The sequence below is a fragment of the Eurytemora carolleeae genome, unplaced genomic scaffold (genome assembly GCF_000591075.1).
Source record: "Eurytemora carolleeae unplaced genomic scaffold, Eaff_2.0 scaffold1434, whole genome shotgun sequence".
NCBI classification, from domain to species: Eukaryota; Metazoa; Arthropoda; class Copepoda; order Calanoida; family Temoridae; genus Eurytemora; species Eurytemora carolleeae.
The window spans coordinates 65,020-78,183 of NW_019397323.1; the positions used below are offsets into that span (position 1 = coordinate 65,020).

The 13,164-nt window shown below is 32.6% G+C and overlaps 1 long non-coding RNA gene across 1 annotated transcript; it reads left to right on the forward strand.

Moving 5' to 3' along the window:
* Positions 1-1,103: 1,103 nt before the first annotated feature.
* On the forward strand, positions 1,104-2,791 carry LOC111713503 (uncharacterized). The gene is made up of 3 exons (XR_002767704.1): positions 1,104-1,757; positions 1,913-1,960; positions 2,750-2,791. It is a non-coding gene; the product is annotated as an uncharacterized LOC111713503 (long non-coding RNA).
* The last annotated feature ends 10,373 nt before the right edge of the window (positions 2,792-13,164 follow it).

Sequence of the window (13,164 nt, forward strand, 5' to 3'; positions counted from 1 at the left end):
GTAATAAATGCTAGCTATTTTACAAATGTCAAAATTTTGATTTAACACCTAGTGCAGATTTTAAAAACATTTTTATTGAACATCCTATGTATATGTAAGTAAAAAAATAATGTTTGGTTTGAGTGCAACAACTTTGAACCTGGCGGTTATTTTGGTCCAGTGTGTGGGGTTAAACAGGATTTTTCACTACAGGGAGGAAGGGGATTGAGGGAGTGGTGGCTAAAGGGAATCTGCAATACATAATATGTATTTATAACATGAATATTTATCATTTAATATTTATATAATTTTGTTAAAAGTTTAATGAGTAGTGATAACAGGTGTTTTTGATGACCAAAAAATATAAAAAGAGAAAAGATGACTTTTATAGTGGTGGGTGATTAGATCTAAGTGAACTGTTTCCCAGGATGTAGAAGGATAGGAGAAATATGAAGAATGTAGAATGAAAGAAAGATCTATGAAGAGTAGAAATATGAAGGATAAAAAATGAAGAGTAGAACTAAAAAGGAGGCATAAGGAAGTCTAGATCTATGAAGATAGATAGATATATATGTATAATATAATAGACGACATGAAGATCAGATGCGACACGGCACCAGCATGCATGGCCAAAGCATCACTTGTTCATGCCACAATGCAGCTCCACCATAAGAATGTCCTCTGGTTGGTAGCACCAGGCTGCGACAAGATCCTGGAGTGTGCTTCTGAGTATCAGCAGTTCTTGGACGATGTTAAGGCTGCGAAGCTGGAAAACAGAGTTGATCCAAGAGTCAAGAACCATGAATGGCGGATCTATCTCACAGGAAAGTCAGAGAAAATGAGGATCATGGACATGATTGTTCCCCTTGGATTGATCGGGTCGTTCTTGTATCACAAATACTAGTACCATGACAGCTTCTCCTCTCATCTCAGAAGAAATACAGAACATGGTAGGAGTTAATGATACCTCCCTTGCAATCAGCAGGACAAATTACGTAACCATGATGGAGATGTTTCGAATGGACGCTAGGGAGGCTGCCAAGAAATTTGACCATGCTGCAAGGTCTCTGGGGGAGAAGGTTGATAACCTCGGATCCGGGAAAAGGAGCAGGCACTAATCTGAATCCTCACCGAGGCGTCCTTCTAAGAGATCCACTTGAATGGAGCCCAGTCCAGACCTCTTTCTGCACTCCCGAGAACCCGAATCAGATGAGGACACCTTCCTGCATGATGAACCTCAGGACGATGATTTCACTGATGAGCCACCAGCAGGTCCATCTTATGGCCCATCTGAGTAAACCATTTGTTGGAGAGATGTACCTGTATTTAGTAACATGGCTGTTTTGAACTTGATCTCCGAAAAGATTGAAGAAATTTATACATGATACCTAGTCCACAATATTGCTACTTTTGAAACTATAAAAAATTATTATATGTATGTTTGTTAAACTGTTACGATGAGATGTTTTTATTACCAGAGCTTCGTTCTACAAAATTACATCTAGGTTATCCAATTTATACAGTATGTTTCAAAATGATTATAATGTAATCTCTTTAATTCCAAAATAAAAACTCTTAAATTATCTACACCCCAGTGTATGTGTACTGCCATACAGCTGAAATTTTTATAGGGTGTACAACATTGCGTTTATTAATTTAGTTTTAAGAATGTATCGCTATCTCGTATTTTAATGTTTTTGTCTTACACTTTTTCTAAATGTAAATTTCCCAAAGAAAATGGCCGCGGATTAAGAGTTTTTAAAAAGGATTTTTTTGAGGTAATTATAGTTTTTTTTAGAAATATCGCTGCAGAACTACTTCGGTTGAATAGGACTGGTCATCAATTTAAAATCTTAACTTCTTTAAATCATTAAGTTTTAAAAAGGTGCACGTGCTTAATACAGACTTTTAAATAAAAACAGTAATGTTTTAGATATTGGATCTACAGGGAAGGGTGAAAATCATCCCGATGCATTGCAAGGTTTTAAAATATTTTTGCAGTAATAATTATATCGGTTAAGAATGAACATTGTTTTCATTTCCATTTTGTTAACTACAACTTATGCTTGTATTCATCCAAAGCACGATGATAGAGTACTTAAGAGATTCCCTATCATACATGGAAATATTCAAACCTAAATTAAATAAGATTAGGTAAAATCATAAAGTTATTTTTTCTATAGAAAAATACTCTTAATTAATGTTCATTTTTAGGCGCTATCAGTTGGATAGAATTTGTGATTTTTATTTAACTCAATTCTCCATGGTAATTATATATTACAGTCAAAACTAGAAAACTCCAAAATAAGAAGATTACTTTGAAACAATAATAAAGTTTTTTTTTAATGATATTAGAAGACAAAAAAATATTTTGACTTGACACTTCTTTAATCACAAATCAAGTTTGAATTGATCATTTCTGTTTTTCCATGCTTATTGGATTATCATAATTTGTGTTTAAAAGTTGTCTTTTTTCTATTTCAGAGTTTTCTGGATATCACTGTAGGTGAAGAATTTAACGGGATATTTCAATTCAAACTAAGTATTTTTATATTTAATTGTTAATTAATTTTTTGAGTTTACAATGTAAAGATTATTACAAAAATGTTCTACATGCTTATCAGTAAAAAAACTATAAAATAGAATATGGACATTAAAGCAATGTATAAAACTCTTGATGTTTTTCTTTTTAAAAAATTTTAAGCTTTTATTTATATTCTATGTTTCATCAATTTGTTCAAGAAAAGTTTTGTTTTTTAAATTTTTTTAGACTGCAGTCTCCGCTTTATCATCTACTACTCAGACTTTGTCTTCAACTCCGGTAATTATCCCTACAAACTATATTTACTGTAAACTATCAGGGGGGAGAAGGTCAAATTCATTTATCATTACTGTTACAATTGTGACTCTGTTGCTCCTCTAGTTCTTATTTTAAATACACATGTGAAGAAAAAGTAATGATTGTATATATTATAAATATCCAAAAAAACAAACATTTTTAAGTCTTCTCAATAACTCTTTCATTAACTGAGTTATGATATAAAACATGTAAATTACAATCTTAAATGGACTGTAAAGGAAAAATGAAAGGGGGTATAGGCTGATAGATAATCACTTTAGCTCTTGATCGTGACCCATGAATGTTTTATCTGCATTTCCTGTCTCGAGAAATTGAAACAAAACTGTGTTAAAATTATACAAAAGTTCATATATATAAATTAGAAAATCATAAACTTAAATCATGTGACCAGAACTATCACCAATGGCAGAGCAGTATGCTGGTCACAGGTCTCTGCCTGTATCACATGACCACACTGCACTGACATTAGTGGAATTTCTGATCAAGCAATACGACCGTATAAATAATATTATGAATTAAATCTATAAAAATAGAAATAACAAATATAAAATTAGAATTGCAGTAAACCTAAGTTACAATGAGCTTTCTCTGGGATATTATAGTTTTCAGATTGGTTGCATATTTGCTGAATTTGATCTTTTTAAACCCACTACTTTTATACAAAATTGTATATATATTAATTTTCGTATAAATTTGACAAAGTTGTATATCATTTTCCCGCCATAGGAACATCAGATATAACTTTCATGGGTTTTGATCGAGAGCTAAAGTAAACAGCTTTCAGCCTATACCCCCTTTCATTTTTCCTTTATAGTCCCTTTAAGGGCATTTTTACTATAGTTTAACGTGTATTAGACAAAATAGGATAAAGTTATTTATATGATACAAAATGATGTTCATAAATACTTCTTTTATGACTATAGACTTTAAAAGACTTAAAAATATTTTTGAAAAAAGCCTAATGATCTAAGAATTTCACAATTCTTCAAAGTTTTTTCATATTCTAGTTGATTAAATGGCTTAATATATATTAAATTTCTCTCTCTTCTACTACCACCAGGACGTTAAAAATATAGAACATAGAAGATGACTAATGTACATAATGCCGCTGTCATACTTTAAAATATTCAAATAGAATGCACTCAATGTTTAAACATAAATTTTGGAATTGATTATATTTGTGTTACATATTAGTAGTTACTGAATTATAGTACATTAGTTCTAGGAGGCATTAGGCTATAAAGATGGAGCACATAAAGTGATCTATATCTTTGTAGAAAGTGTCAAAGAAGAATAATGAAAATTAGAGGTGAAAAAGAAGAAAAAAATTTTATTTTAGAGAAGAATGGCTGCTTCCTATATTGGCAACCGTTGGACGAGTTAAATTAAACACTTAAGTAAATTTTATTGAATATTTATAACAGCCAGGCTTTTAGGGCACTATGAACTCCCCCTCCACCATTGAAAAAATGTAAGCATTATTTTTGTTTTGTTACTATCCTCAATCTTCAATCTTTGTTTTATTTAAAAATATTTTTCCTAGTCTAAGGTTAATGTGTATTTTTATATAATGTATCTTAGTATTTTCCTAATTAAACTCTCCCCCCCCCCCTCCACTTTAAAGGAACAAATGTGGGTTCATGGGAAGATTCAATGAAGGTGTACATATTGACCGCTCAACCAAGTTTTACATATTGACAGTGCAGCTAGGTTTACCTCCCTCCCACAGCCCATTATATAATGATGCCACCCTACCCCTAGTAAAAGTGCTAGTTCGGTGTCTCTGTAGCCCGCCCTTCCCTCTATCCCTCATGTGTAGATTCAATGCAGATACATTCTGATCATTCAAGCAAACCATGAGGGGGGCAGGGGGAAAGATGAACCATCCTTAATTTAAACTCTCTTTCAAATTAAACTAGTTGAATTTAAACCCTTCATTTACTATCATTATAATTTTTAATTTCTACAAAAGTTAACTTTTTGTTCACTAGGTGTCTATTCAACTTTGTTTCAGAGTATTGAATGATTCTAATGATGATTTATATACTCTTTTCTCTCTCTTATCCCAACTTAAGAGTAATCCGCTAATTCCTTCCAAAATGTCGTCTTCACCCCTTATTAACATTTGTACCCACTAAACTACATATTCTCCATAGTCTTTACAAACGTATTTTATTAGATCTGTACCTCTGTTCTGAACTTCTATATCTTGCTGATTCTCTTTCCAATACTGTGGTCCCCGTAGAACATCTATTCATTACTCAATCTTCCCAATTACTCCAACTCCCGATTTACCAACCCTTTTATCATCCTCACATTCATTGAATCCCAATCCCAACTTCCTCTTTAGTTGTTATCCATCCCAATTCCAAACCTATTTTATCTATTCCCAATTTATCCCTGTCCAACCTATTCCAACTTCCTAGTCCTCATCCTAATCCCAATCCTTCCAATCCCAACATTGGTTAACATTCATTTGGGATTCTTACAGTTTGGGATTTTACTTATAAAATCAGAAAGAAATGTTTTATATTATTGCCGACCTTTTTACAAGACAAATGACAACTAGCAAACAAAATACTATGATTTAATGATGTATTATTGTTTCATGAATGCCTTCTTAGAATACCTTTATATACACCAGTTGTATCTGACGCTTGGATTTCTATCTTTTCTCTACCTGCGTGGTTTTAAATGGTTGGCTTGGTTTAGGGGTGGTTTTATCCCAAAACAAGAATTATTAATTTAATGATGTATCAATTTATCAATTTATCATTCAATTTAGATCTATGTATTTTTATCTTGTAAATTGTTATTTGCTATTTTTACCCTGAAATCAAACCAGGATTTTAAGTAGTACAAGCTTGACCAGTATAAAGAACACACACCATCATGTAGTGTTGATAAGAAATCCTACTAAAGCTCTCGCAATTGGCTTACTTTAAGCGAGTTTGATTTACCTATGTGATCGTGGATTATAAACATTAATAAATCATCAGAATCATAGTGCTCATCAAACAACCAGATTGGCAGATAACAGAGAGGAGAGAAAAAGTTTAAGATGGATGGTTATAGATAGATTGGAAACAACAGCTACCACCCCCACCTTCAAACATATCAACTTCATCTAGATCATTCCTCCTATCTCTTTTATTCCTCCCAATTTTACCACCAAACCAAACTATCTATTTTGCCTTACCAGCAAAACTTAGGTTTTATCTATTAAATATATGCAATGATAAATTTAAATATATTTTACAACTATGATTGCAATGTCAATGTTATCTGTTAAAAAATTGTCCTACAAACTTGTTTTCACCTCAAATTCTCAAGGTTAATTACATTCACATTTAAACCTTTTTTAATAAAAAATTATTGTCCTAGTTTGCTCTCTCTCTCAACTAAAAATATTTAGATCTCTTTAAACATTATAAAAAAGCTATATTGACACAGGTCTTCAGTTAATTAAAAAATTTTTAACTTTAATAATTTATTTTAATTAAATTTTACAATATTTTTAAATTTCAATATGATATCAGATGGAAACATTTTGAGACTTCTATATTTCTTGTTTTTCATTCTTTCTTCTTGATCTTCCATTCCTTGTCCATCCTTCAATCATACTTTGGCAAATTTTGATAATAAAAATAAATGAATATTTTGGATGTTTTCTGCAGCTAGCCAAATGCAGAGGCAGAACTATTTTTTGGAGCCCTGTACCTATATTCTACATATTGAGAGTGGTAAGGTTACTCTCCCCCTTGTTTGTTTTTAAATTTTGCGTCAGTGATGATACTGTGTCAGCTCCTGCATTCCTAGCAATAAAATTTTCTTGATGGAGGGGGAGAGGGGTGAGGGGGCGTTTTACACATTTCCCAGTTTTTTTATCTCGAGTAGGACATAGAGGGGGGGATGGGTCATCTGCCATCCTGTGTATTTGTCTTTAATCCCTATCAGTGATAAAAAATAGATAGTGTAAAGGTCAAATCCCCTTCTAATTTTTTCCTGTTTATAGTTTTCTTCTTCTTTCTTGTTTATCTTGCTTTAAGCACCCATCTCTACTGTCAAGAGATTTCCCTTCCACTTTTTTCTGTTCAATTTATTTTTTCTTCTTGCTACTTGTTTCTTGTTTATACTCTTTAATGCCTTTCCAAATAGTTGTGGAGCAGGTAGGAGAGAGAATAGGAGGTTTGTTGAAAGACGGGTACAGGGGATTTCTCCCTGTGTTCCTTCATTTTATACTGTTTCCCAGTTAGGGGAATTAAGGAATTTACCCATAACTGCACCCCATATGCAAAATGGGGAGTTTTAATCCCTGAAAGCTCTCTTGAGAGATATCTTTCATGGCAGTCCAGTCCTCACATCTGGTCGAGTAAAACACCGGTATTGTTGTGCATGGCTTGTATTCCCACAAGGGGTTAAACTCCTCTTTCAGTGTACCAAGCTGAAGATGACGTTTTGTTGTAATCTATGCTTCTAGCTTCCCCTGTAGGATATAAGATGTTTAACTTCACTCAGCGCTTCCCCAGCTGCAATTCTGGGACTGCATAGTATGAGGTTTCAATTTATTTAACCCCAGCTTGTTGGTTTTAGAATGGTGTGTCAAGTACATATCAATAAATTTGAACTCTCTCTATACTAGATGGTTCTTCATGTCACATCTTTCCTCCCAGGCCTCAAGAATTACTTTTGACACACTGCTTGTGTTTCTTCTCGTGTTCCCTAACAAGTGGAGCAGTACCAGACTTATGGGTACTAAGCTGATCTTTAAATTCCTGGATAGTGGCACCAACATATACTAAGCACACACACTCTTTATGCATACAATGGAAGTAGGAACCCAGACTATGTTTGAGCTAGTACAGGAGAATCCTAGAAGCTTAATAGCATTGGAGCCACATTTCGGATAAGTTTTCCTCTTCCAGCGGATGTTACAATTATCACATTTGCAGTTAACCTGCGTTTCTTCAATAGATGCCTTCAAAACTGGTTCAGTTGGAGGTCCCATACAATGATGGGTGACCCCACAGCCATGATGACATGAAACAATAGGCCTCTTTTCTCACTGCTTGAAGCTGAAGCGTGGAGATTGAACACAGTTTCCTTGTCCTCATAAAAATTTTAAGTGCCTAATAATAACTATAGTGCGCATGCACTTAGTTTATTTGTCAATGTTCAACTTTGGTATTATGCAAAATTATAGAATAGTTTTAAAAACTAAAATAATTAAACATAATTAAAAATAATTTAAAACCTAACTCTTGACTTCTAAATGATATACTTTTGGTAAAAAATTTAATCTGAACCTTTTTACTTTTTTTTTAAATTTTATGTGAAATTGCAGTGAAATTTGGTACTAAAAATCAGTGTGCTATGTAGTGTTTTAAATTCTTTGCCCAATTATCCCCCCACCTTCCCATTCTTATCTACGAATCACACAGTTTTCTTTTTAATATAACATTATTGTATGTTGCTGCACTCTGCACAGTGCACACATGCACCTAAGCCACTCAATTTCTTCAATATTTAAAACACTCAAAACATTTGTGTAAAAAGAGCGCAATTTTTACGCAATTTTAATGCTAACAAAGACAATTTAAATTCTTTTAAAAAGTTTATTTATCAATTTTTTTTGGAAAATGCAATATATGTGAGTTTCAGGCAAGTACGCAAATTTAGCGTATTTTAACGCAATTTGTATACCTGAAATAAAATGATACACATCTCCACAAATTCATGATATTTGGATAGCCTGCTGAAATCAATATATTACAAACTATTTGGTAATGAGGTTCTTGATTCTAAAAACAAATCCAAGAACAGGGGAAATTTACTCACAACCTTAGATCTGCTACATAAATATAAACTAGAGATTGATAGAGCTCTAAAATTGGTCAAACAAAAACAAGTTACTGGCAAAGGATCATCACGGATTATTCCTATGTTATCTTTAAGTATTCAAAATGAACTAATTGAAGTGATGGGATCTGAGGTTCAGCAGATAATAATTGATAAAGTCAAGGAGGCCAAATACTATTTAATAGTTGCAGACAAGCCCTCAGTTGGTAATAAACAATATGTAAGTCTTCATCTAAGATATGTTGACTAAGCCACAGAGAAAACTAAAGAAGATTTTAATTCCTATATGCATTTGTATGGAGCGGAATCACAGTCTATATTCACCAAACTGGTTGAGGAGTTAGAGAATTCAGGATTACCACTAGGTAAATTTATGAACTAAAATAGTTAAGAATTAAAAGATAAATTTTGATTTGAGGTTGTTTAATTTTTTGATTTGATATAAAGAAATTGAGCAGTTTATCTTTTCAACCTCATTGTATAAACATTTGATATTTCAAACTATGATCATCAGAATTCATAGTTTGTCTCACAACATATGATTGCAAATATTTAGGGTTTTGAGAATCGTAGTTGTAAACTTGCAAAGGATCAATGTCTGTAAAAATCTATAGTCAGCATAATTATCTAAACTTGAATGTTCTAACCTTAACAAATTGATGTTGTGCTTAATTAACTGCATGGGTACAGTACAGCTCATGATGGGGCTAGTGTTGTGGCAGGAATACAAAATGGAGAGGGTGCACGTTTTAAGAATATACTGCCCCATGCAGTTTCCATGCACTGCAGATTTCACAACTTGTCTTCACTCTTCAGCAGTTTGGGTAAGATTTTGGCATTAAAAAATTAGATTATTAAAAATTCCATGTAAATTTTCTCAACCATGAAAGCATTATTTAACATTTCTAATTTAATGTTTTATAGTTAATTAAATAATGTACTGGAATTAAGAGCCTGAAATTAAAATGTTCTTCTAAACCCAAATTTGTATTTGTATCATTAGAATAAAGTTACTTTCAGAAAAAGTATTGTTCCTGCCCTGATTTTTAAAAGCTATTAAACAGAACAGAGTAGCATTAATTATTTCATGCATCAGAACAATCTAACAGCAAAGAGAAGGGGGGGGGGGGGGGATTCAGATTATGAATTTTCTTTTTTGACCAAGATATGAATTACTTTTAGATTCTGTGAGAGTAATAAAGCTCCAAGCTGTCGTCAATGTAATAGAAGATGTATCAAACTTTTTCCTGGACAATAGTCCTAAGCACAAACATCCCTAAACTCAGTTATTAAGGTTAGATATAAATGTTTTTTGCCAAAATTTTTAAAATTTACTAAATAAACTGACTAAAGTTTCTAATTCTTAAATTTTGTACCTTTATAACCCTCAGGATGCAAAGGAAAGGAGATTAGAAAATTAGAGTTTGCAGCCAATAATTAGTCCATAAAAAATACTTTTTTACTTAAATGGGATATTATGCTGTATTTTCCTAAGAAGCATGTGATGGAATTAAAAATGCAAATTTATAATGAAAGTAAATTAGTTTAGATGATGCCTCCTAGCAGTATGACTCTTGAAAAGATGTGCATGACCAGGCATAAGACAGTTATACAAAGATCTTTGTCTGAATGCTTCTGATGATCATACTATTACTTAAACTGGAAAAAACAGATAACATTATTTCAAAGCTTTTAAAGTTTTTTTTAACCCCTCAAATTGTTCTATATAGAAAGATTCTTAGGTAGTCTTTTAAGTCTCAAATTCTATGTGGGTGGACCTCTGACCTGTATATTCATGTGTTTTCAATATTGAAAATTTTTCATTAGTTTTGATTAAAAATTAATTTAGTTCGCCTTTTTCCTGTAAATATAACTGTATGTCTTTAAAGATGGTCAACAAGACTTGTATCATGTAGGAAATTTAAAGATAATATAGTATTGATATTCAAGACTCTTCACTTGATGACTAGAGAAATTGATGTCCCTGAGAGTGTCCAAGAGCAGGGTGGGAATATAACTCAAGCTTTTAATGGATCCTAGTTTTATTGGCAGCCTCGTCTGCCTAGATGAGTTTATGGAACCCATTTTAAAACCTACGACCATGCTACAACTGCGGAGTTTGAGGTTTTTTAGGCCTATTTTCTGATTGACGACCTAATGTTGGTATGCTTAATTCTTCATTACTTCTTTAATAAAATGCACAGTACACACTACACTTTACCTAAAACAGAAAACTACATCAAACAACAGTTCCTACATCTGGTTGACAATGTAAATAAATTCATAATATTAAAATAATGAAATAATTAATAGAAAAACTGTTATTTAATTCTCTAGGTTTGGCCCTAAAGATACTACTAGTGTATTCTGATATAATCTTTCCAGGGGTAAAATGAAAAGTATCATCAAGGGTGGACTAAGACCTCTGCAACAAATTACTAACAGGTAAATATTAAAGTTCCTCCATAATCCCAGGTTGGAATATTAATAGAAGTGCTATTTTTCTTCAGGTCAGTGGAGTGAGAGAGAAGGAACCCACTAATATTTTCCTAGATTTCTAGAACAGTGCGACTCCAAGAATCCTTCAGGCTAAAAAAAATAATCTAATGAGATGTAGAAAGTTTGAAAATTTAAAATGAATTAGAAGATCTCTTTCTTGGGCCATCCAATCATCATTTCTTGGAAAATGTTTTATAGAAATTAATATTCTGAGATTATTATGACAGTAGATGGAGTATCCATGTTCCACATTTATTACATAAAGATTTACAGTCCTAATAGATATATTTTTTTTCATAGAAAATTCAATACAAAGGAGAGAAGGGTGTTGTTGACCACTCAAATACTGCATCTTATAAAGCCAACTTTAGATGTTGAAGTTGAATGAGGATAGAAAAAACTGATTCTAGTTGATAAAATTCAGAATGTAGGTATACATTAAGAATGTTTAAAAACCCATTAGAAGATAGACTTAGAGATGATTATTGTTTCTATTCACAGGTTTACAGATTTAATTACAATATATTATTATTCTTAACAATATTTTATTTCGTGTGCTTTGATTATTTGTTTAAAAACCAGTTTTATTAAATGAACATCCAGGAGCTGTGAACCTAATTAAAGGAGAGATTTTTTCAAAAAACTTAAACTCAAACTTTAAATGAATAATAATTAGAGGGGTTGTACAGTTGTCCTCTATGTGGAATAAAGTTAATCCACTGACCTCGTTCAGGGATCTCTCAGAGGGAATTTCTAAATATCTTTGGTGAGATAATTTTTATTAAATAAAGTTATGGAATAAACGGAGTAAATACATGTCACATATGTAATTTCAGACAATAACACTGTCAGATCAAGAAACAACTCTTGAAGTTTAAGGAAAGAAGGCTCAAATTACTCCATACGTACTAAATAATTGTAATTATATTAATATTAATATAGCATATGCAGGATTATACTCTTAAATTAACTTAATAGGAGCTCTTTGGAGAAGAGCCTACACTGTAAACACACACGGGGAATGGAAATGGAAATGGAAATAAGTTCCCTATAAATGAGAATCATTTTCCGACTTTTAAGGATATCCCTTTCCTTAATTTCAGAATATGAATCCTTTTCATCCCGGAAATCATTTTCTTAATTTAGGAAAGAATATTCTGTCATTATCGGAATTTGATTCTGTATTTTATATATTAGAACTCAATTCCGATATAAAAAGAATATAATTCTAAGTTCAGAAAACAATTCCGAAATTTGCAGAATTTAATTCCAAGTAAACGGAACTCATCCCTGAATTAGATCCAAGATGGCTACGAAGTACGAAACCAACAGTACAGTTGAATTTACCTTCGGTGATATATCTTATATTAAAAGAATCTTTTTACTTTTGAGCTAATTACATTAATGCTTGCAAGATCGGTTTGGATTATCCTTTTTTTTTGTATGAGTAATGAATATATCATCGGCATTCTACACTGCAGTTGCACTTACGGCATTTTTTGTGCCAGTTCTTCACTGCATATATTCATAATAAAATTAATATACCTTTTTATTGTTCGCACTTCATAATTATTATTTGAAATACAGGTAATTTCCTAGAGAAAGATTTTTGGACGCCCCCCCCCCGGCCCCCCCCTCCTATCAATTTTGTAGTTTTTACAAAGAAAGTACGTCTAATTTAACCTAACCCGTGGCCGCAGCGCTCGACCCCCTAGCCTGTCTTAACCGCAGCGCTCGTCCCCCTAGCCTGTCTTAACCGCAGCGCTCGTCCCAGAAAGTGTCTTAACTTAAGCTAACCCTAAATAAATACTAAAGTGGTCATGTACAAAACTGATAGGAGGGGGGGCCGGGGGGGGGGGCGGNTAGTTATATGTTAAAAACTTAGTTTCAGAAATGTCCACACCATCGAAGAAAATGAAGTTTGAATCGAAAAAGGAGGAAAAGGACTTGAAGGACTGGTACCCGCT